The 25,724-nt window shown below is 42.5% G+C and overlaps 1 long non-coding RNA gene and 1 pseudogene across 1 annotated transcript in view; both read left to right on the plus strand.

Moving 5' to 3' along the window:
* Positions 1–25,724, plus strand: part of LOC143671593 (uncharacterized) — a 128,239-nt gene that overhangs the window by 91,415 nt on the left and 11,100 nt on the right. The window contains exon 2 of the long non-coding RNA XR_013169607.1: positions 12,083–12,364. This is a non-coding gene — a long non-coding RNA (uncharacterized LOC143671593). The remainder of the gene's footprint in view (positions 1–12,082; positions 12,365–25,724) is intronic.
* LOC143670141 (tropomyosin-like) lies at positions 8,565–9,309 on the plus strand (annotated as a pseudogene).

Here is a 25,724-nt window from a genome sequence, read left to right on the forward strand (position 1 = left end):
CAAATGCCCTACCACTTGTCCAGAGTAATCATTACTTCTTGCTCACTAGGTCCAACTAGCATGACATCATCAATATAATGGACAAGTGTGATGTCTTATGGGAGAGAGAATTAATCAAACTCCTGGTGGACAAGACTGTGACAGAAGGCTGGAGAGTTGATAACCCCCTGAGGCAGGACAGCCTCGCCAACTGAATGCTTCTGGTTGTCCTTACTGACAGGTGTTGAGAAAAAAGAATTTGACAGATCAATAGCTGCACACCAGGCTCCAATGATTTTGTTGATTTACTCAAGCAATATATGGGAGAGAAGCTGCAATTGGGCTCACCACCTGGTTAAGTTTATGATAATCTGTCTTCATCCTCCAAGTCCCATCTGTTTCCACAAAGGCCAAATAAGAGAGTTGAATGGGGATGTGGTGGGAGTCACCACCCCTGCATCCTTTAAGACCTTAAGAGTAGCACTAATCTCTGCAATCCCTCCAGGAATCTAGTATTGCTTCTGATTCATTATTTTCCTATGTAAGGGCAGTTGTTGTGGTTTCCACTGGACTTTTCTACCATAATAGTCCTCACTCCATGAGTCAGAGAACCAATGTGGGAATTCTGCCAGTTGTTGATTATGTTGATTCCAGTTATGCATTCTGGAACTGGGGAAATGACCACAAAATGGTCCAGGGAACCCAGGACCCACTGTAAGATGAGCCTGAGCTTAAACTCCATTCATTGCCTGATGCCCATAAGCCCCTACTCTGACTGGTGGACCAAAGTAATATTTGTAGTTTCCTGAAATTAGAGTCACTTCTGAGCTGGTGTCTAATAATCTCTGAAATATCTGATCATTTGCCTTTCCCCAGTGTACAGTCACCCTTGTGAAAGCTATAAGTCTCCTTGGGGAAGGCTGGGAGGAAGGTTAAGAGTGTAAATTTGGGGTAGTATAAAAGGGTCCTTTCCAAAAGTTTACCCATACTTCTCCTCATTCAAGGGGCTCTGGGTTTGTAAATGGTTTCAATTTTGGAATTGATTAAGGGGCCATGACTGTTTTTGTGATTCAAGTTATTGTTCTGTGCATTTGACCTAGAACTCTACTACTTAGAAAGCTCAAATGAGAATTTAGTAGACTGCCCATCAAGTTTTCTTCTAGAGACCCAATGATATACTCACCATTACAAGTCTCTGTGAGTTAGATTGTTTTGAATCCAGTTTTGATTCTGATGTCCATTATAGTGGCCTTGCCCACCTTGTCTATGGTGATTAACTGTCACCACATGTCTTCTGCCAACTCAGGATGTGATAATACCCATTGTGTTTAAGGTTTCCAGCTCAGTGACAGTAGATACAATGGTTATATTTGATCTACAGAGAAGGGCCACTACAGGGCTCCTCAGGGATGATGGAGCTAGTTTCACAAATTTGTTTCTCAAGTTTCTGGAGAAAGATGTTTTTCTAGTTTGCTAGCTGCCAGAATACAACACACCAGAGATGGATTGACTTTTAATAAAAGGGGATTTATTTTGTTAGTTCCTCAGAGGAAAAGCAGCTAATGTTCCACTGAGGTTCTTTCTTACGTGGGAAGGCTCAGGTGAGAATCTCTGCTGGCCTTCTCTCCAGGGTTCCAACAACTTTCCCCAGGGTGGTTCTTTTCTGCATCTCCAAAGGTCTAGGCTGAGCTGCAAGTGCTAAGATGAAGTATGCCGAGCTGCTTGGGCTGTGCTATGTTGCACTCTCTAAAGCACCAGCCAATTAAGTCAAATGTCATTCATTGCAGCAGGCATGTCTCCTAGCTGACTGCAGATGTAATCAGCAACAGATGAGGTTCATGTACTATTGGCTCTTGTCTGCAGCAACAAAACTAGGTGCCTTCACCTGGCCAAGTTGACAACTGAATCTGACTACCACAGATGTGTTCTCTGGACATAACTGGGGTGTGTGAGCAGGTCTTCCATGATAAATCCACTCTCTAATCCTCTGATCTCACATTCTATCAGGGCAGTTCTGGCATTTTGACTTCAGTTAATGTCAAACAGCACTGGATCAATGTTTCAGCCAATGAACCAAACTATTAATGTCCTTTCTAACCCCTCTGACTACAATATTGAATGCAGAATCTCTGCTTAGAGGGCCCATATCAATAAATTCAGCTTGATCTAACTTTATATTCCTTCCACCATTATCCCACACCTTTAATATCCATTACCACACGTATTTCGTTGATTTCTGTCTATATAGATTGAAAAACTCATGCAGTTCTTTTGGAGTATACTGTACTTCCTCATGGGTCACACTTTTTACCTCATCTTCTGGGGTCTGTTGGGACTTAGGCTGTATCTATTGAAGAAAAGAGAGGTAGTGCAGGTGGGTTATGAAAAGAAATAGCAATTCTTTCAAGCCAATTATCTCAGGGCATTTCATTACAGTTTCATCTGGATTAGCTGCCCCAGACAGAAGAGTGAGGGCAGTTTCCCCAGTGGAGGTGGCTATAGGGTTAGCACACAGTGAAGTATTAATCTCATTAGGTGAAGGTTGGATGGCAGTCTCCTCTGAGGAGACTGGAAGCCAGGAAGCTGTTTCTTCTAGGCACCCTGAAGGAAGCTCTTTCCTCAGGGCAGTCCATTACAGATCCTCCTAGCAAAGGCTCAGCAGATTCCAGGGATCCCATCTCCCCAACACTATCATTATCAATCATCTCACATTTCAGGACCCAATTCGTTTCCAATCAAATACCTTACTTTTACAGAAGACACATTTTCAGGTTGAAATTTTAGTTTACATTATAAATCTGCTACTCTCATCATAAAGCTTTGTGTCTGGTTTTCAAAGCTCTCAAGTCTGTGACCACAGGAAATACAATTTTCCATCAGGGCACACATGGAAACTTTTGTATCATTCATATGTCACCGAAGTATCAAACGTGAAGCCTTCAGCTCATCACTTTCCCTCGTAAATGTATCCCATATCTAACAACAATCAGCCAACATCGTTATATCTCCAAAACTCCATAAAGGAGTAAAAACATTATCACCCAGGGCCTTGCTTCATATAAGGGCACAGTTAGCAGAATCTAATGATGGTATTTTGAGTATCTCTTTTGCCAATTCACCCCATCACTGTCAGTGCTATCTTAATTATTGGAAACAGAGTTATTAGTGCCTCTGAGTCTAGTCAGAATAAAAAACTAATTGTAAAACCCATTTTAAGATTCTGTTTGTCAATAACCACTCTTGGTACCAAGTTGTGCTAATTAGAGTTCTTTAGAGAAACAGAACCAATAGGAGAGATCTGTAAATATGAGATTTATAAAAGTGTCTCATGCAACCATGGGAATGGAAAAGTCCAAAATCCATAGGACAGGCTGTGAAACTGGCACTCTGAGTAAGGGTCTGGAAGAACTCCACAGGAGAGGCTTACTGGCTGAAGAAGCAGTGAAAGAATCATCTTCCTTAAAATCCTACAACTGATCAGATTGTCTCATTATGGGGGACATGCCTTAGTTCATCACAGATGTAATCAGCCACAAATGAAATCAACTGCCTGATTACTTAATACACTAGCCTTCCAGTTTATCAACCTGCCATAAAATATTCCTGAAGCAATGGTCAAGCCAGTGCTTGCCTGACTTGACAACTGGGCATAATCATTTGGCAAAGTTGACACAAAGACCTAACCATCAAAAAATGCATGTTTATACAGGAGACCCAAACTACTGATTTATCATTACATTTCATGTATTTGCTTTTTATATCCTGTAGGAATTAAAAAATAGGGTTACAATACAAAAATACAATAGTACTGACACTTATATTTACCCACATTTTTACCCTCACTGGAAATACATTATTTTTTCATATGGCTTCAATTTATCATCTATCGTCCTTTCCTTTTAATCTTCAACTCTCTTTAGCATGTCTTGTAGGGCCAGCCTAGTGCTGATGAACTCCCTCAGGTTTTATTGAGCTTGGAAGGTCTTAATTTCTCTTTCTTTTGTTTTTGGGGAGGATGTATGGTCTAGGAATTGAACCCAGCTCTCCCATATGGCAGGCAGGCATTCCACCTCTGAACCACCCATGCACCCCCATCTCTCCTTCATTTTTGAGAGACAGTTTATGTCAGATATAGAATTCTTGGTTGGCAATTTGCTTGAAATTTAAATATACGTCTTCCCATTGGCTTCTTGCCTCCATGGCTTCTAATGAGAAATCAACGTTTAATCTTACTGAGGCTCCCTTGTTTGTGACATGCTATTTCTCTCTTGTGATTTTCAGAATTCTCTTAATTTTGGCATTTGACAGTTTGACACGGGTTCATCCTGTTTGGAGTTTGTTGAGTGGCATAGATATGTATGTTCTTGTTTTTCATTAACTATGGTAAATTTTCCACCATTATTTCTTTTTCTCCTCCTTCTGGGACTCCTGCAAGGCATATGCTGGTAGGCCTGATGGTGTCCTACAGATTCCTCAGGCTATATTCACTTTACTTCACTCTATTTTCTGCTTCTCAGATTGAATTATTTTAATTATATTATATTCAAGTTCTCTAATTTTTTTTCTGCCAGCTCCAATCAGCTTTTGAAACCCTCTAGAGATTTTTTTTTAATTTCTGTTACTGTGGTCTTCAGCTCTGTTTAGTTCCTTTTCATTGTTTTCATCCCTCTATTGATAGTCTGTGTTCACCTGTCATTTTCTTTAGTTTTTTAAGTTTTTTTGCTAAGTTTTCCTTTGGCTCTTTCATCATATTCAGGACCATATTTAAAAGTCTTTGAAATGTCTCATGTCTGGTTCTCCTCGCTGATGTCTTCTAGTGCTTTAATCTTTTCCTTTGCTTAGGCTATCATTTCCTGTTTCTTTGTATGTTTTGTAATCTTTTGTTGAAACCTGGACATTTTGATGTTTTAATGTATTATAGCTGCAATGTAGACTTTGACTTTGAAGTGTCTGTTACTTAAATTTGTATCTGGCTAGTTTTACAAAAGAGATTCTTTTATTACCAGAAGCTAAAAAACACATTTCCCAGTTTTTGCAAATTGACCTGGGGAAGTGGTCATTTTAGTACTGTGAGAATAGCTCTGGTTCCAACTTCAAGGTCTCCCTAATCCTTTCTGTCCATTCAGATTGTTTTGGGCATTCACATGTGACTCTAAGAATTCCCCATTTACCCATTTCCTTTTTCACTAGGAAACAGTTTCCTCATATTGCTGGGTAGCTGCACTGTAAGTCCTACAGCTGGCTATCTCTTGACCCTGGCTACATTAGTTGACTGCTCTCTCACAGCCATTCTGTAGAAGAGATCCATTTGCTGTCTTCTACACATATGGCAAGTGATAAGATGATGAGTCCCTTGGGCCACTGCCAGACAGAATGTGCTGGACACACATGCTCCCAGTACAGCATGAGAGTTTCCCTGTTCTCTTCATAACCAGGACCAGGGATCTGCATTGGGCACGAAAGTGGCTGTACTCTGTCTTAGTAAGGGGTGGAGGAGGGGCCATGAGATCCTAGTACTTTTAAGTAGATTTTTCTTGATTTGATGTTCTGTTACAGTAATACTTTAACTTTTCTGGCGCTTTCAAAAAGATATTTCTGCAAGTTCTTGTTGGTTGTTCACTGCTTCTGTGAGTGGACTGAGCCTGAAGTGCCACCATTAATTAGATTGATGAAAAGTCTCAGGAACTAATGGGTTTTTAACACCTTTAATAATGCCTCAATGTTCCTGCTTCAAGTGCAGTTCCCAGAATTTTCTAAATCTCTGTTCATGCTTCTGAGCAGCCAACTCCTCAGCCACAATGAGAGGCTGCTCCTCCTCAGTGCTGTTTACTGGGACCTCTGCCTTAGTATCTGCCACCATCATTCAGCAGCAAATTATTCCCCAGGGCATTTGACAACCCTGATTAAGCATCTGATATTCAAAATATATAAAAACATCCTACAACTCAAAACGGAAAAGAGAAACAACACAATTTTAAAATGTATAGACATTTCTCTAAGGACATATACAAATGGCCAATAAGCAAGTAAGAAGACATCTGACAACATAGCCATTAGGGAAATGCAAATCAAATCTACAATGAAGTACCATTTATTTTTTTAATCCTATTAAAAATAGAAAATTATAAGTATTGGAAAAGATGTAGAATAATAGGAGAACTCATTCTTTGTTGGTGGGAATATAAAATGGTCCAGCTACTGTGGAAGATATTTTGGCAGTTTCTCAGAAGATTTAGTGTAAAATTACCAGATGACCCAGAAATTCCCCTTTCAGGTATTGAAAAGTATTGAAAGCAAGGACTCAACAGGTAATAGCACATTTTTTCCTGATGACATTATTCACAATTGTCTAAAGATAAAATCAACTATGGTGTCCAACAACCAATGAATAAATAAAATGTGTATATAAATACAATAGCATATTATTCAGCCATAAAATAAAATGAAGTTCTGATACATGTGACCATATGAATGATCTTTGAAGATGTCGTGTTTGGAAAATAACCAGACAAAAAAGGACAAATATTTTATGATCTCGATGTTGATAGATAATGAATAATTAAATTCACACAGTCAGAAACTAGTGTTTAGGGTCTAGGGCCTGGGATACAAGAAAGGATGGGGAGTTAATGCTTAAATTGTAGGGTTTCTTTCTAGATTATAAACAATATTTTGGTAATTAATGATATTAATGGCCGGACAACATTGTAAATTAATTAATGACACTACATTATGTTTGAATGTGGTTAAAATGTGAAATTTTAGATTGTATATTTGTTATTAGAATAAGAATTATTTTAAGAAAAGCATATAACTATACACCACAATAATGGAATCCTAATGTAAACCATGGACTATAGTTAATAGTGCAATTATAATAATATTCTTTCATGTATTTAAAAATAAAATATTTCTACATACCCTCATTTGGAGCAATAACATACAGAGTATATGCTAATACAGTGTGACTCACTGGAGCAAATAAGAATTGGTTCCTGCCCACACAGCAGGCATTTGAACTCATGACACACACTTTTAAGACTATTTTGATGGAAAAATACAAACAAGAAAATAAGGAGCAATGAAAAAGTGCTTAAAGATGAGCCATTAATGTTTTCTCTGAAACTCTTACCCTGGTACAGAATGTAGTAAGTACTTACTGGCTATTTTACATATTATAAATTCACCAACACATTGTTTCTGCCTTACTGAACTTCAACAAAAAGGTGAAATGCAGGGTTTAACAAACTTAAGCATTTAAAGAGTCATGAAATGAACTGCTTCCACTTTCCATCTGGCTTTTATAAATTGTAAGTTAGTCTCAGAAGGACTGCTGTACAATCAAAACACACAATCTCCCTAGTCAGGAAACTCAATTTTCTAAATGAATTACTTATGTGCCTATAAGTAAACACATTGCTATTCACGAAGATATTGTTGCTGTCAATGAGATAATCAAATCCAGGGGGAAAGTCAATCCTTGTATACATTTTAAACTCAAAAGTTCCCCAAATTGGTGGGCTATTTTAAATCCAAATCAGAAACATTTTAGAAACAACATGTAGGAAAAAATAGATATTCAGAACAGAGACACAAGTTCAACTGGATAGGTGTTAGAAGACAACCATTTATTTTATTAGAGAAAGTAGGTTTCAGAAAACTGCCATTCTATACCACTTCTATGACCAAAAGTCATTCATGTATATGAAAATAATGTGAACATCATCCCAGCAAGTGACTATTTTCTCTGAAAGGCAAGAATATGAGAAAGAGCTTCGGAGTCTGACAAACCTGGGTTTGAATCCTGGCTCTGCTACTTACCAGTTGTGTAATTTTGGGCAATTTACCTAAATTTCCTGGTATTTGGTTTCCTCATATGTATAATGGAACAAATGGCATGCAGTATTGTTCCTAGTACATAGAAGAAACCCAAAGAATAACAGATATTAAAACTTGTCATTTGTTCATTATAGAACTTAGCTCAAGTAAACTAACTTCTTGGCCTTTTACTGTCTTTTGTGGAGTGAACAAAATTTAAAGTGGGGAAAATTTTGAACTAGGTATATTGATACAGAGATAGGAAATATTAGTTAATGCATGCACACATATAAGAGCTTTCACAAACATTTCACATAATCCTTACAACAAACCAGTTGAGTTTGACAGGACAGATATTTTTATCCCTATTTGACAAATGGCAAAATCTAAAGCTTGAAGTGATTACTTCCTGATTGCCCAAGTTCATACAAGTAAGGCAAGATTTCAGATACTCTAGCTTCAATTACAGCTATCAAAGGACATGTCATAAATGCCTGATAGTCTTGCTAAAATCCCACACAGCCTTTTAAGAAAAAACTCATTTTTGTCCTTGCAAGTTAGAAAAGTATATTGAAATCACCTGGTAAAATTGTTAAACAAATGTAGACTGTTGGATTTTGAAATCTTATGAAGATTTCTAATACATTCTCATTGTATAAGTCAAATGGTACAAGATATATGAATAATACTTATAACGTCCCCTCTTAATGCACATACTAGTAATTAAAAACACATATGGGAGCACAAGCAGCTGTTGGGTGAGCTCCATGGCCAGGATCGCCAACATCCAGGTGGTGAAGCTCAAGATCCAGATTTTACAGCTGCAGGCAGATGATGCCAAGGAGAGAGCTGAGTGACTACAGCAGGAAGTGAAGGGGAAAGGTGGGCCTGGAAACAGGCTGAGGCTGAAGTGGCCTCCTTGAACCATCAGATCCAGCTTGTTGAAGAAGAGCTGGACCTCACTCAGGAACACCTGGCCACTGCCCTGCAAAAGCTGGAGGAAGCAGAGAAAGTTGCTGATGAGAGCAAAGAGGTATGAAGGTTATTGAAAGCTGGGCTTTAAAAGATGAAGAGAAGATGGAACTCCAGGAAATCCAACTCAAAGAAGCTAAACACATTGCAGAAGAGTCAGATTGGAAGTATAAGAGGCTGGTTTTGAAGTTGTTGATTATTGAAAGGGACTTGGAATGCACTGAGGAAAGAGCTGAACTTGCAGAATCTTGTTGCTGAGAGGTGGATGAATAAATCAGACTGATGGGCCAGAATCTGAAGTGTCTGATTGCTGTTGAAGAAAAGCACCCTCAAAAAGAAGACAAATATGAAGAAGAGATAAAGATTCTTACTGACAAACTCAAAGAGACAGAGACCTACACTGAGTTTGCTGAGAGATCAGTTGCCAAGCCGGAAAAGGCAATTGATGATTTGGAAGATAAACTGAAATGTACCAAAGAGGAGCACCTTTGTAAACAAAGAATGTTAAACCAGATTCTGCTTGACTTACATGTGATGTAGGACACCCAAGTACTGCTCTGCAGCTGCACCTCCCTGAAGCTGACATTTAAACTGAAGACTGAGCTTTGACTCAAAGGCAGCTTTCTCCTGTCACCTTTTACCCCCACACCCGTACACCCACCTACCCAAGCCCTGTGTCTTCTTCACCAAACTCTCTGCCTCTCTCAGAGATTGCAGCTGGGCTAGGGGCTGAGCACTTGTGGGAATAACATTTAAGAACGTGAGCACAATGCAAGTGTCTTTGATAGTATGTTGTGTGGTATATATATTATAGTTACCCCCATTTTTGTTGTAGCAACCATTTGTAAAACCATCTAGATAATCCCATAGCTCTGAAGCAGTAATCTAATCCCTTTCTTGTTTTTGGAAGATAGCTTTTCAGCTTCATATATATTGCTCTCCCTGAAGAGGAGGAAAGGAGGTACGGACCTGCCTCACTGAGAAATGAACAGCACAGGGAAAAATTCCATTGAGGGAAAACTCACTGCTCTATACAAAGCACCAGCCAAACTGGAAAGGTGATTCTAGAAGTTAGCCTAAACAAAAAAAGAAAAAAGAAAAAGTACTGCTGAGGTTTTTAGCTTTACGGTATCTTAGGACAAATTTATTATCTTTATTTTTATTTTTCTCAGCAGAAGTGACCAAATTAATATGGTAAGACCTCTGAGACCAAATCTTTGTCTGATCCTTTCTCTACCCCCTTTCCAACTGTATAAATCATGTGCCCCTTATGTTGGGGTGAAGACTGATGCACTCCCTTGCCTCTTTTTTAAAAAGCAAAGAAAAAATTACATTCTTGTCACTGATTTAGCCATATAAGATATCTCATCACCCTTTTCTGGGTCTGAAGCTGCTGTTTATAAAAGTGCCATCTCATGTTTGTATCAGCCAATGCTGGATAAATCTTGAATACCTTATATACAAAAGTTTTTTAAAATTCTGTATTATTTTGAAACTTTGCTTCTTCAGAGTTGGAGAGCACTGCCCACCCCATTTCTCCTGTCTGGGCTGGCAGTACGCTGATCTTTTACAATTTTTCCCCACCCAGTTCCTTGTTGCTGGTGAGGTTTCTGTGAGGTCTGTTAGGTATGCATCCTGCAGCTTATTGGCTTAAAATGTAACCTTCTTTGGGGTCGTCTCTTTTGGGGGGCAGATTGGGAGAAAGACAAACCTAATAATGCAACTGTTTAGATACTGAAAATTGACAAAATTTCTTTTTGAAATAAAGAGCCAGTCCCTCTAAAGCACACACACATGCATAGCTGTTCTAGCCAACGTTCTATGCCTGTGACTTTTTATACCTGTTTAAGTAGATACTCAGCTATTTCTTAGTATTCAGGGACAAATTTCCAATGCAATTATTCTAGGCTATGTGTTATAAATGCATTAATAGAAAAGCATTACCTTTCTTAATCTGAGTATTTATAATGCTTTAAGACAATATGCTTTTAACTTCCAAGAAACAAGATTTTGTAAATATGACTATTATCTGAAATTAGCTGAGACAGAAAGCCAAAAGGCCTAGGTTCTTATCATTGAGTTGCTTCTAACCATTTTCCTAACTATGAATATGTAACTTAACTTCTTTTAGACTCAAAGTCACAAATTTATGAGAGAAGGCTCTCTCAGCTTAAAAATTCAATGATTCTATGAGACCTTAGTCATATGTATTAAAATAAAATGTATTTATTAGACCAATATTTTCCACATTAGCCAAAGTTTCATAAGTAATTTAAACCTTAATTATTATAAGTTCTTAGAAATTCTCAGGAAGGGTATGGGAAAATTCTAGATAATTAAGTTGTGGTGTCACAGACCTATCTAAAAATTTCCATTGCAATTCATGTTGTGAAAAATGGTCCTTCCATATATACCTGAGTTGATTTTTCCTTAATCATAAGTGTAGCTTAGTGAGCTCAGTTGAAAAATAGGTAAGAAAGAAAGTGTCTGACAACAGACATTTTCTGAATTATTGACAATCATTGTGCCTTTTTTACAAAGTAAGGAGTAGTTAGGAAGGTCTGTCCATGGCAAATGCAGTGTGCAAGGATTCTCTGTGTTTCTGAGCCTCTGTCTTATCCTGATACATTTTCTGTTAGTTGTTTTGGAGTTCCCCTGTTTATAGGAGCTTAGTTGCCCTTTTATTTCCCAGAATACAGTAATCATCTCTAAGATGTTTGAAGCTGAAAATTATTTGCCCCAGAATATCAGCCTCCATAGTTACTTACACTCCTTTCATTTTTTCAAGCTGTTTTTGTTTGAAGTGCAAAGTTTGGAAGGAAGGGGGCATATTGGAGAGGAGTTTCCCAAATCAGTCATACTCAGCTCATACAGGTCCTGGGACCCACTAAGTGGGTGCAGAGTGGTGCCAAATGCCCAGGGAAGGGTCCAAGAACAGTGCCAAGAGCTTCTTCATGGTCTCTAAAACAGCCTTCTTGCCCTTCTCAGTAAATGCCGCCCATTATCTGACTGCTCTCCACAGTCCTCAGCAAGCACAACATTTTTGTCTCCTCTGCTGTAGCATTTGTACATGGAAGTTGGAATCAGGGCTCCCCTATGAGCCAGGTGACCAGTGATCCAAAGACACTAATTTAAAGCCATACTCAGTGATTGGTCATGCCCAGCCATGATCTTGGGGAAGAACGTTTTATGTCCTTTTCTTTCACCAGTGAGATAGTAAGGAGCTAGACCCTGCGGTAGCCTGCTGCAAGATTTTGGGATTGGCATGTGTAGCTACCACATGTAGAAAATGATTTATTTTTCTTTTCAATAGTTTATCAACATTCCTGGAGGCCTGTGGCCCTGTTCCTGGTTTTTGTGCTACATTTCTGGGGGTTCATCTGGGATCTAAGAGGTGGCGACGTTCTTGCCTTCCTTGCCTGTGGCAGTGGTGTCACCCAGACTGGAGACCCAATGGAATCCAGGACTGGCACCAGGATCTCTCCGTCCTTTGGACTCCTGACCTCACCAGCCAAGGTGCTCATCACTGCTGGATTGGCGATGAATCAGGGACAGTTTCAGGAACCAAGCACCAGAAGTGCTGCCCGTCTGACTGGTAAGCTCTCAAGTGCATCAGGTTGTCAGCCCACTTGTAGAAGGCTAGGGGCCTGAGTGGAAGGGGGGCTTGACCAACCCCCAAGACTCTCCGAGGACCAGTGTCCATCCAGAGGATCAAGGGACACAGAAGTCTTCAGATTTGCTTTCAAGAAGGGTGGTGTGGGAGGAATGTTGATTGAATGTGTGTGACTGAGTGCATGAATGGAAGTCCTGGGAATTTGGAGCCAAGTACCAGGCCACAGGTGAGTTAGAGTCTATGGGTCAGTGAGTCAGTGTGATCCTCATATGGTTAAGGGTGGGCAACCCCAAAATGGGGGCCAGCCAGGGGTCTAGACCAGGCTACCAAAGCCAAGAGGAGCTCAACATCTTCATTGGGGGAGCAGCCAGGCCGAACAAAGCACTAGATTGTCTAAAATTCCTTCATTTATGTCTGTAAACCCTTAATCCTAACTGTTGGCTCCACTGATATGGGAGGGAATCTAGTAAGACACCATATGGTGCATGATGTCCAACTTTAAGAAGGCTTTTACTGATGACTGGGGAGTCAAGCTGACCCCCAGTCAACTCAGGAAATTCTGTATGCTAGAATGGCCCACACTTCGGGTAGATTGGCCATCTGAGGGAACTTTTGAGTTAGAGAAAGTAAAAGCAGCTTATAGTATAGTGTCAGGGATGCCTGGACACCCAGATCAGTTTCCCTACATTGCCACCTGCTGGAGGCTGCAAAGAAGAAGTCAGAGTGGATAAAGACTTGGTTTGATGGACAGTGCCAGGTGTTTCTTGCCCAAGTGGTGGAGAAGTACCGCAAGAAACCAGGCAACAAGCCCAAGGTCCCAATTTTATCTAGACCACCAGAAGAAGAAGAAAACCCCCCACCTTACTTCATACCACCAATACCCACAGCCCAGCCGAGCTCCTCCACAGCAACCCCTGACCCCTGCCCCAGCAGCCCAGAGGCATCTCCTGAGGTTCTACTGAGCCCAGCCCTCCCTCGACCCCCCCAAGCCATGGCTGTTGCATGCCCAGCCAGGTGTGGCTGCGGGTGGAGCAGTCACACCCTTAATGCCCCTGAAAGAGACCTGAGGACCTCCTTATGTTGATGTCCAGGAAGACTTTCAGGAAGGGAGGAGAAACTTTGTATATGTTCTCTTCACTTCTACTGACTTGCTAAACTGGAAGAATCATACGCCATCCTACATTGATAGGCCCCAGATGATGATTGACCTGTTCCACTCCATTGTCCAGACCTACCAGCCTACCTGGCCTGACTGCAACCAGCTACTTGTAACTCTCCTCAACACTGAGGAGCATTGGCTTGTGGTAGCAGTGGTGTGGAAGCACCTGGAGGAAAGTGCCCCTGATAGTGCCCTAGACCCAGCCCAATATGCTGCCCACAGTTTTCCCGGGAAAGGGCCCAGAATGGGACCTAAACACTGACCAGGGATTGCAGTCCCTCCAAAGGCTCCACAAGGCCCTACCCCAGGGCCTCTGGAAAGGCAGCCGAAAGGCCACCCACATGACCAAGGTCAAAGACACCTTGCAGAAGCCAGATGAGCCTCTGAGCAAATTTCTTGAGTGACTGATGGAATCCTTCCACCAATACACACCATTTGACTCTGAGTCCCCAGAGAGTCAGATGCTAATCAATGCTGCTTTTGTAGGACAGGCAGCCTCTGACATGCAACATAAGCTCCAGAAGCAAGATGGGTTTGTAGGCATGGATGCAAGTCAAGTGATAAAGGTAGCCGCAAAGGTATTTGTCAATCAGGACCAGATAGAAGCTAAAGAAAGAAAGCAAGAATTCAGGGAGAAAGCTCTAATAATTACTGCTGCCTTTGAGAAGTGGGATCAAGAGCCCCATGGAGAAAAATGCAGCAAGCCCGAGCACCCTTAGGTTGGAATCAGTGTGCTTATTGCAAAGAAGAGGGGTACTGGAAGAACGAGTGTCCCAATAAAACCACCTCACTAACAGGTAGAAGGAGGTGGGACATTAGCCCCAGAACTCGTCTGGTCCCTGACACCATTGCCGTGGTTGCTGATGAATTCTGTGACTTAGACCAGGTTCCATATTTTTAGGGCCCTGGGAACCCATGGTCAAAGTGAAATTAGGGAACCAAACAATGAACTTCAAGGTGGATACTGGTTCTGAGCACTCTGTAGTGACTCAGCCCCTGGAGAATACTTGCCCATCTTCTGGCCAAATGATAGACATTGTGGGTGTCATGGGTATAATACAAAGGAGGTGGTTACTAAAAGCCAGATAGAGCATCGGGGGCCACTCTGCATCACACCAGTTTCTGTGTATGCCTGAAAGCCTGCTGCCATCAGGAAGCTTCATACCCAGTTTACCTTTGGCCCTGGAGGGAAAACCTCACTAAAAATTAATGGCCCACAGAAAATCCTGTCTTTAACTACACCTACAAGAGAAGAGTGGCGGCTGCATGAGAAGCTCAAAACAGGAGGGGAAATTTCCCCTAAACTACCATTCCCAGACATACCAAGTGTCTGGGCAGAGTATAACCCACCAGGCTTAGCCAAAAACTGCCCTCTGGTAATAACTGCTTTGAAACCCATAATGCACCCTGTGGCAGTGCGACAGTATCCTATCCCTTAAAAGGCTCTTGAAGGGATTCGAAGCCATTTGGTGTGGATAGAAGCACAGCGAATCATCCAACCATGCAACTCTCCATGGAACACTCCACTGCTGCCTGTGAAAAAGGCTCAAACCAGGGAATTCTGCCCTATCCAGGACCTATGAGCAGTTAATGCAGCCACAGAAACCATTCATCCTGTGGTTCCAAATCCATACACCCTCTTCAGCCTGGTTCTGGGGAAAGCTAATTGGTTCTCTTGTTTGGATTTAAAAGATACCTTCTTCTGCCTATGAATAGCCCCAGTTAGCCAGGAGATACTTGCATTTGAATGGGAAAGGCCCTCTGGGGGAAACAAAAGACAATACACCTGGACCTGGCTGCCTCAAGGGTTTAAAAAATCTCCCACTATTTTTGGGCAAGCACTGGGGAAAGACTTACAATCATTCCAAGCCAAAAATTACAATTGTACTGCCTTGCAATATGTGGATGACCTCCTGCTTGCCTTCGAGTCTCTCATGACTGTAAGCAATGGACAGAGCATTTCCTCTGCCACCTAGATCAGGCAGGTTACCTTGTGTCTTGTAAAAAGGCCCAACTCTGCCAACAGCAAGTTAAATGCCTAGGTTTTTACCTGCAACAGGGAACCCAAAGCCTGGGGCCAGAGCACAAGTGGGTAGTTTGTACAATCCCCACACCAACCTCCCAATGGCAAATTAGAGCATTTGTAGGAGCCACTGGGTTCTGCAGAGTCTGGATTCCAAACTATGCACTCTTAGCCAAGCCCCTCTATGAAGCCATTAAGGGTGGTGATCAGGACCCATTTCAATGAGGAACTGAGCAGGAGCATGCTTTCCAATGTCTAAAGACATTGCTGGTGTAAGCCTCTAGTTTAGGTCTCCTGGACTTAGTAAAACCTTTCACCCTGTTTGTCCAGAGCGGGAAGGAAACGCCATTGGGGTTTTAACCCAAACCCTCGGATCATGGAAAAGTCCTGTCGCTTATCTCTCCAGACAGCTAGACAATGTAGCACTGGGGTGGCCCTCTTGCCTAAGAGCTGTCACAGCCACTGCCCTCCTGGTCCACGAAGCCAGGAAGCTCACATTTGGGCAAAAGCTAACTATGTTGGTCACTGACTCAAACACCAGCCTCATGGAATAAAAAGGGCATCTCTGACTATCAAATGCAAAGCTCACCAAGTACCCGTCTACTTTATATGAAACTCCAAAGTTACAGCGTGGTGTCTTTCAGACCCTCAACGCGGCCACCCTGCTGCCCATGCGGCCGGGAGCCCCAGAACACGACTGTGTGGAAACCGTAGAGGAAGTCTACTCCAGCCGACCTGAGTTTAAAGACCAACCATTAAAATGTCCCAACATCAAACTGTTCACCGATGAAAGCAGTATGATAAAAGATGGAGTGTGTTGTGCTGGATATGCCATCATTACTTTAGCAGATATTTTAGAGGCAGAAACCCTGCCTTCAGGAACATCAGCTCAGAAAGCTGAGCTTATAGCACTCACCTCGGGTCTACAATTAGCAGCAGGACAGGAAGCTAATATTTATATTGACTCAAAGTACACATCCACAACCGTACATGTACACGGGAAATTATACAGAGAGTGGGAGCTAATGACAGCAGGAGGAAAGCATGTCAAATATGGACCAGAAATTCTAGCTCTATTGGAAGCAATGTGGGCCCTCACCACTACAGCAGTTGTTCTTGCTGTGGTCATCAAAAAGGCAGCTCTTTAAGGGTTAGAGGCAACTGAAAAGCAAATTCGGCTGCCAAGCAGGCAGCACTAGGGCACCTAATGCTTCTCCCAAAAGACAAACAGCTTGTCACCCTCTCATCCCTCATCCACTAGAGTGGCGGAAGAAAACACCAACCTACTCAAAGCTGGAAAGCAACTGGCTAAGTAAGGAAGGCAAAGTGTGCCATGAGGGATGGTGAATATTACATGATGGATGCATTGTAATTCTTGAAAACTTAACAAGGACTTTCATATAGCATGTCCATCACCAGACTCACTTTGGGGAAAAAGCTCTTACTGCCAGCCTGAGTGCTCACCTATACACACCTAGGCTTCCCTCCTGGGTGAAACTAGCATGCAAAAGATGCATTACCTGTCAAGAGAACAACGCCAAGCAGCCCAGCGCAAAACTAGCGAGTCTGAGCAACCAGCTGGCTGGCCTCAGCCCATTTGAAAACCTACAGGTGGACTTCACAGAGCTGCCGCGGGCCCAAAGATATCAATGCCTCTTGGTATTTGTTTGCACCTACTCAGGTTGGGTAGAAGCATATCCCACCCGTTCAGAAACTACACAGGAAGCAGAACGAGTCCTCCTGAAGGACATCATTCCTTGATATAGGATGCCACTTACCATTGGCTCTGACAACTGCCCCACTTTTGTGGCCAAAGCCCTTCAAAAGCTGGCAAAACCTTTACAGATAACTTGGAAACTCCACACTGCTTACCAGCCACAAAGCAGTGGGAAAATGGAACGGATGAATCAAACTCCAAAGGGATGATTAAGAAAGATCTGCCAAGAAGCAAAACTGACCTGGCTACAGTCACTTCCTATAGCTTTATTTAGAATCAGGTTCACTCTGATTAAAAAAGCAAGATTCTCTCCCTTTGAATTAATATATGAAAGGCTGCTGCCCCTTACGAGGGTTCTACAGGGAAACCTCAGAGAAATTGGAAATCTAAATTTAAATCAACACTTAGTGCAGCTGGGACAGGTCCTGAATTAGTTAAAAGGGAAAGCATTAGAAGCAGTGCCCAAACCCCTCAGCTTCTAGCCCTCCATACATGAATTTGAGCCAGGTGATTTAGTATGGACCAAAGACTGGAAAAAGGACTCCAACCTCAATAGAGAGGCCCTTATTGTGTTGTCTTAGTTACCCCTACAGCTGTCAAAATTGCAGACATCATACTGTGGATCCATCACTCCCGGGTCAAGAGGGCCACAGCAGACAACCCCTAGGAGTGTACCCCTGTCCCTGGACACACAACCCACATCATTCTCTGGAAGCCATCACGTCCCCCTCATGCACAACTGGAATCAGCTGATCCATGCATGGCCAAAGCTTGAGGAGATCATCAAGCCCTGCTTCAGTCACACCCAGAAGCTGACTCATCCATGCACAACCGAAGCTTGAGGAGCTGCAATCCAGCCTGAGTATCCCCTCCCTCCCCCCATAGGTGCTCCTGCATTTCGAGTGCATCCCCTAAACTCCCCTGTGTTTTCCTAGCCACAGCCCCTAGTAGTCCTTATATTGCTACATGAATTGTTGGCTCCTGCTCCTGATTGGGCTTCTTGCTCTATTATTTAGTATTGGGTTAGCAGCAGTAGCTTCCCAAGACTGGAATCTGCTGGGAAAAGTCCTGATTGCTCTAATGTACTTGTGTTGTGTGGGATGTATCTGTATCTTGTCCTGTGTGTCCTTCTAGGGTCTCTCAGTAGAAGTAGCCTCCCATCCTGCAACAGCTGTTATAGAGGGACAAGTAAAGCAAAGTATTTTTCTGCCCGAACCTAGATGCCAGCATCCTGTTACACTGTTTCTGAAGCCAAATTTTGCATAAGCCCAGACAAAAACAAATATTGGACAGGTAATGTTAAGTATGGGGGAAGTTGCAGGACCTATGGCAGGGCCAGGCAGCCTGCCTGTTGGATCTATTACACAAATGTAGGCATGAGTGATGGGGGAGGAGTTCAGGATCAAGCCTGGAAACAAAAGGTTGAAAAAGTTAAAGAGTGGCTTGTGTCGCTAGCACAAGGTCCTAAGTATAAGTGAGCAAACCTCACAGGGCTTGACCATCTCAACCAGTCCATAAATCCTGCACAACAAATAACCCACGTGCTGAATGCATCCTATGCACTCCTCCATAATGCCAGTACACAACTTAACACATGCTGGCTCTGCCTTCCGCTTGCAAGGAATGGTCTTAAAGTCATCCCTTCTCAATCTGCCCAGAACCATAGGCAACCACTAGCTGAGGGCCAAACCATACTTATCGGCCCACTTGCCCAGGGTGTTCAGTTAGCAGTCTCAGGGAATAATTTAACCTATCTTCAGGGGCGCCCTTCATCAGACAGCAAGTCACTGGGGACCATCCCTGCCCCCGGTATATCAGAAACCAGATCCTCCCGGTTGACAAAATACAGTGCAATTTCTGCGGGATGTTCTATTTATGTGGAAGCTCTGCTTATAAGTGTCTAGAAGCCAACTGGACAGGAAGTTGTACCCCAGGTTACTTAACTCCAGAAGTATCCATTTACATTGAAAGGGAGTTTAAGCAAGCCCTAAGACCCAGGCAGCAGGGAAAACATAGGTGATCAAAAAGGGCTGTGCTTGCTTCAGTTTTAATTGGGGCTGGCATTGCCACAGGAGTAGGAGCAGGGGTAGCAGGACTGGGCTCCTCTGTAAGCTTCTATTACAAGCTGTCTCAAGAACTGAATGAAGACAGAGTGAGTGGCAGATTCTTTAGTTTCCCTCCAAGACCAATTAAACTGCCTGGCAGCAGTGGCCTTGCAGAACTGAAGAGCCCTAGACTTGCTGACTGCAGAAAAGGGAGGGACATGTATGTTCTTAGGGGAAGAGTGCCGCTATTTTGTAAACCAGTCTGGGATCGTTGCTGCTAAGGTTCAGGAACTTAGAGAGTGGATCCAAAACTGGAACAAGGAATTAGAAACCTGGTGAAATTGGGACTGAAAAACCTGGACCAACTGGATCTTGCCACTAGCTGGTCCCCTATTTACCCTATTAATTCTATTCAATGAAGGCCCCTGTGTAATCAGAGCCCTCATAAAATTCATTGAAGATACTGTAACCCAGCAAGCCACAGGACGAATCTTCCTAATGAAAATGTGCAAACCGTTAAACATAGAGTGATGCTATAACCCCTCCCTATTAAGTCGGGGTAAGCAGGGCAGGAATGTAACAAAAAGCCCCCTCCCTTTTCTTTTTCTTATTCAACTGCCTTCTCCATTGAAATTCCCAGACCCCCTCTCCTGACCTCCAGGAATGGGTGAAACTGCAGACAAATGAGATAAGATGCATTTCTGGGATGGGGACCCCTCCCCTAACAGCTCATCTGCTTCTCTAATCTGCTTCACTCCTCAAACTGACCAATTGTCTTTCCTTTAATACTGCTGTTTGTCATATTAAGCTTACCCTATCTCTAGCATGTAATATGGTCTATGAAGGCTAAGGTTGCCTTTTGTTCAGGACTCAGACTTTCGAGGTGACTCAGCTGAGCCCTGTGAACATGAGCCAATAAATCACTTGCATCCCGAAACTATGGACCCTTAGTCTAGGCCTGTTCTAATTTCAGGGAACATTCCTGGAAGCCTGCAGGCTCATTCCTGGTTTTCTGCTACACTGTTTTTAAATTACTTTGTCATTCTTGGTCTTTTGATTGGGGACCTTAATTCATTAACATTCACTGTGATTATTGTAAAGGCATTACTTTTTTCAACCATGTGTCTTTTGGATTTTTATGTAATGTCTTATTTTTTCTTGCTTTTTACCCTGTTAGTTACTCTTACAGATAATCTTCATTCAGTCTCTTACAAACCTGTCTGCTGTCTTTTCCTGTCTCCATGTATAACTCTTCTTAGTATTTCTTGTAAATCTGATCTCTTCTTCAAGAACTCTCTCAGTTTCTGATTATCTTGGAGTAATTTAAAACCTCCCACATTTTTGAAGGACAGTTTTGCCAGATATATAATTCTTGACTGGCAATTTTTCTCTTCCAGTATCTTAAATATATCATACCACTGCCTTCTTGCCTTCATGGTTTCTGCTGAAAACTCCACACAAAGACTTACTGAGATCCCATTGTAAGTGAAGAGTTACTTTTCCCTTGCCCCTTTCAGAATTTTGTCTTTGGAATTTGACGGTCTCATTAGTATGTGTATTGGAGTATATCTATTCAGATATATTTGCTTTGGGGCACATTACAGTTCTTGGATGTGTAATTTGATGTCTTTAATAACAGTTGGGAAATTTTCAATGATTATTTTCACAATAATGTTTTCTGTCCTTTTCCCCTTCTCTTTTCTTTCTGAAACACCTATGACCCCTACATTCATGTGCTTCAACTTGTTCAATTCCCAGATGCCTCCTTAAAGTTTTTGTTCTTTTCCCTATCTGTACTTTTGTGTGCAAGATTTTTGATGCCTTATCCTCTAGTTCATTTATCTTTACTTTTGCTTCTTCAAATCTGCTGTTGTACATCACGATTTTATTTTTAATCTCTTCTAGTGTGCTTTCATTCCCATAAATTCTGCTATTTATTTTTGGATGTGCCTGCTCTGTATTTTATGTTCATCCAGTGTTTGTTTTATATACTTCAACTCTTTTGCCTTATTTTCCTTCATTTCATTCATTGATCCAGAAGACTTGTTTGAAATTCATTAATTAGTTTTCTCAACTCCTGTATCTCATCTGAGATTTTAGCTTTTTCCTTTGACTGGACCATATCTTCATGCTTCTTAGTGTGACTTGATGTAACTTTTTCCTGGTGTCTAAGTATCTGATTTTCTTGGTTTGCTTATTCTGGAGGTTGCTTTCTCTCTTTTGCTTAGTGTGTTTTACTTGTTGATTTTGTTTCTTCTCTGACTATTCTTTGACACTTGGCTCAACTTGTTCTAGATCTCTAGCATAGCTTGTGTTTAATTGATAAGAATGTTTTCAGCTCTTATCTCATTCCTGCCCTGTATATATGGTATAATTCTTGAGATGCCTTATTTGTGCAGTTGTTTTGCCCCCTTTCTCTATCCTTTTTTTCCTCAGTGAATGTTGATGTGTTCTGTTTGTTTTTAACTTGACTGTATATGCTTTTAACACTTCTTCCATTATATCTAGTGACCTTTACCTGGGGGGCTGATTCTGGGAGGAGGGTTCCCAGAGAGGACTTATCCTAGTCAGGTTGTCCTAGAAAAGACAGATTCAAGACTCTTGAAGGGAGTTGTGCTGGTTTGAAATGATGTCTGTACCCTAGAAAAGCCATGTTTTAATCCTAATCCCCTTTTGTAAAGGCAGCCATTTCTTCTAGTCCCTATTCAGTATTGAATGTTTGAAACTGTAATTAGATCATCTCCCTGGAGATGTGATTTAATCAAGAGTGGTTGTTCAACTGGATTAGCTAGAGGCATGTCTCCACCCATTTGAGTGGGTCTTGATTAATTTCTGAAGTTCTATAAAAGAGGAAACATTTTGGAGAATGAGAGATTCTAAGTGAGCAGAGAATGACATAACTGCAAGAAACAGAGAGTCTACCAGCCAGTGACCTTTGAAGATGAAGAAGGAAATGACTCTTGGGGAACTTTGTGAAACAGGAAGCCAGGAGAGAAAGCTATCAGATGATGCCATGTTCACCATATGCCTTTCAAGATGAGCCAGAGACCCTAACTGTATTTGCTATGTGCCTTCTCACTTGAGAGAGAAACCCTGAACTTCATCAGCCTTCTTGAACCAAGGTATCTTTACATGGATGCCTTTGATTGGACATTTCTATAGACTTGTTTTAATTGGGACATTTTCTTGGCCTTAGAACTGTAAACTAGCAACTTATTAAATTCCCCTTTTTAAAAGTCATTCCATTTCTGGTATATTGCATTCTGGCAGCTAGCAAACTAGAACACAGCTGTAGATCATACCAATGCATCCTGGAGATAACACCCAACAGATTGCTAATATTTTCTGTGAATACTTCTAATTCTGTTCCTCTCCTCTCCTGCCCTGAAGGTGGTAATCTTCAGCCCATTGTCCCTCACATGCCTAAGGTAATATTGTGACTAATTCTCAGCTGAACCCAGTCCTGTCAGGGACATGTTTTATGTGGAGGCTGAGGGAAACCTGTTTGAAACTGTTTCTGTTTTCTTAGTCTCTGGGTTCTAAATTATCTAAATAACAGCCATTACCTGTGCTGAGACTTGCTCCTTAGGGAGGAGCCACTCTTCAGCACACTGTTCCCCACTGGCTGGAAAAGTTAGCATGGTTCTCCAGTAGCCAATTTCTGACTCTGCTGGTGGGTTCTTGCTACCAAGACTGAGCCCCACTTTTTGTAGGTTTAAACTGCTGCTGATATCCCAACCCATGGCATATAAATTCTCTAAAGGACAGCTGCCACTTGCACTGTGCCCTGAAACCCCACTTTTGTTGTGGAAGAGCCACCATGCTGTGACCTGTCTCTGTTTCCTGAGATGTCACTGTGCCTCTCACTCAACCCAGCTTCCACCCCTGCCTGGGTCAGGTCTAAAAATGGAGACTGCCAGCTGTTCTCATTAATGAGCAGATTGAAAAAAGATGTCACTTTTTTCAGAGCTGGATTCTATACAACATGGTTCACCAATCAAGAGCTAGAATCAGTGCCTGGCCTGTCTCTCCCTTTTCTTGGAACTGAGATGTTCTTCAAGAAACTGAGCTTAGTCACCTCCAGAAGCCTCTGTCTTTCCATTCATCCTGCTTCCTCCTCTACTGGGAGCAGGTCTGAAAGAGAACCCCCAGTTTCTCTTTCTTTATTATGTTGTAAATTTATTTCTGCTCAGAGATTGTATCCTGTTGTGTGGATTTCATAATTAAAAAACTCAGTTGGTGTCTGGTTGAGTTACCCAAACTCTTACTCCAAAAACAGGTAATGAACAGGCAGAAACTGAAACAGGTGTTCTGGGGGCTCTGTAGACCAGAGGAATCCTGTACAGTGTCCAGGAAATAACAGTAAGAAAAGAGTAAGGAACTTTGGTAGAAAACTGTTAGCATCTCACTCCATGGCAGCTGCTGGTGTCCATCCCCCACTCTTCATGTGAGCAGAATTGGATCCAGTACCTACCCGACTTCTGTGGATGGAGGGGGACATGAAAGCCCACCTCCCAAAGGATGAGGAGGGATGCACAGCTCAAGTACTTCTCATGGCTTTTGGTAAATGAGTTTAGATAGTTGGATACCAGCTCTGATCCACTATTTTAGCCCTCCCTGAACAGGGATTCCCATAGTTATTGTTTCATCCCTGTCTCTGTTAGGGGTGGAGTTGGAGGAAGTTTAAAACAGCAATATCCCTTTAGGGCTACAGGGAACAGGTTTCTGAAGAACTTCAGTTGCTGGGAAGGCCATGAAAGGGAAGCTTTGGGAAGCCATCAAAAAGATTAATATATATTGCAACGCAAAAGACTTTGTCAATAAAGTGAAAAGGCAGCTTATGTAGTTCTGGGAAGATGGTGGAATATGGTAGGTCGAGTTCACCCTTGCTCCAAGGAATAGCAAGACAAGTGACAGAAAAATGGCCAGGAGAGTTATTCCAGGGTATAAGTGACCTGGGAACATCTTCTACACCACATAAGAAGGCCCTGGTTCCCACACCACACCCCCACCCTGTGCATGCATGCAAGTCTGTCCCAGCTTGACCCACCTGTCCTGCACAAGCATAGTCTCACCCTACCCCTCCTGAGAACCCCTTACTGCATCCAGCCTGTTGACCCTCACCTCATCCTTCCTTCTCCCTGCAGGCAGTTGTCTGTGCATGCTGGTTGCAGGTGATCACCTTCATACCCAGGACACAACCGCATCCAGCCCATATAGTTGCTCAACCCCACCCAGCACCTACTGAGTTCTGCCCAGAACCACATCACCATCCAGCCCTCCAGACACAATTCCTATGCATGCACACATTCACGCCATGATCCTCAGATCTGGGCAAGCACTAACCTGCACATCTGGGCCACACCAATTCCCAGCCCATGAAGAGACAATCCTGCACTGTTGCCCCTGAGCACTGCACACCTGCACACCAAGGTCCTACTCCCCAGACTCACACACCAGCACAGCCACATCCTCCCCACTGGGCATCACTGCATTGGTGCACTGACTTCTAGACCCCTGAACCTCAGCATACCACGGGCACATACATAAGCTTACCCCACACATGGCACAAGTGTCCATTTCCCACAACTGGCAGGTTCTCTTGTGCACATGTGTGCCACATAGCTTCCACCCTGCAAAAACATGCAACTCTACCAAATCCACACTTGTGGTTTTGAACCCCTGCCAGGACCTTGTCCACATGTTATGAGCCACTCTTGATACACGTCCTAAAAACTCTGTGACCTGTGCCCCACACCTACACACTTGTGCATCTGCATTCCAGCCCCCCTGGACCCCTCCCCACGTGTAAGGACACACCCATGTTCTGCCTTCCCTTTGCCTTGACATCTGTGTCCTGTACCCCATACCCTGACATCCATGACCCACATGCCGCATGTGCTCACCTTCATCATGCCCATGTATGACTCAATACATTGACCCAGCAACCCATCCACCTCTCACCATGCCCTATCACTGTGTCCTTAATGTCACACTTTGCTCTTGTCCTCCAAGGGGTTACTGAGCTGCAACTCACCCTCACAGTTCCTATAATGCACTTCCACAACCTGCACATCATGTTCACAGGCACCAGCATAGCATCCTCAACCCATGCATATAATGACACTGCAACCCATCACCACACTTTTGTGCCCCTCCCAATGTCCTGAACCCTGCCTCATACCCATCCCATTAATGCAAAACTGTAGACTACTGAAGGAAATCAACTTCCACAGTAACCCTATCAGGATATTTACATGCTTCAAAGACAACAGAAGCTCAGTAAATATATGAAGGTGCAGACAGATATAGCCCGGTCTAATGACTAATTTAAAATACCAGAGGAGACACAGACTTTGGAACAACTAATCAAATAGGGTCATATTACATTACTAAAT

The sequence above is a fragment of the Tamandua tetradactyla genome, chromosome X, assembly GCF_023851605.1.
Source record: "Tamandua tetradactyla isolate mTamTet1 chromosome X, mTamTet1.pri, whole genome shotgun sequence".
Taxonomy (NCBI): Eukaryota; Metazoa; Chordata; class Mammalia; order Pilosa; family Myrmecophagidae; genus Tamandua; species Tamandua tetradactyla.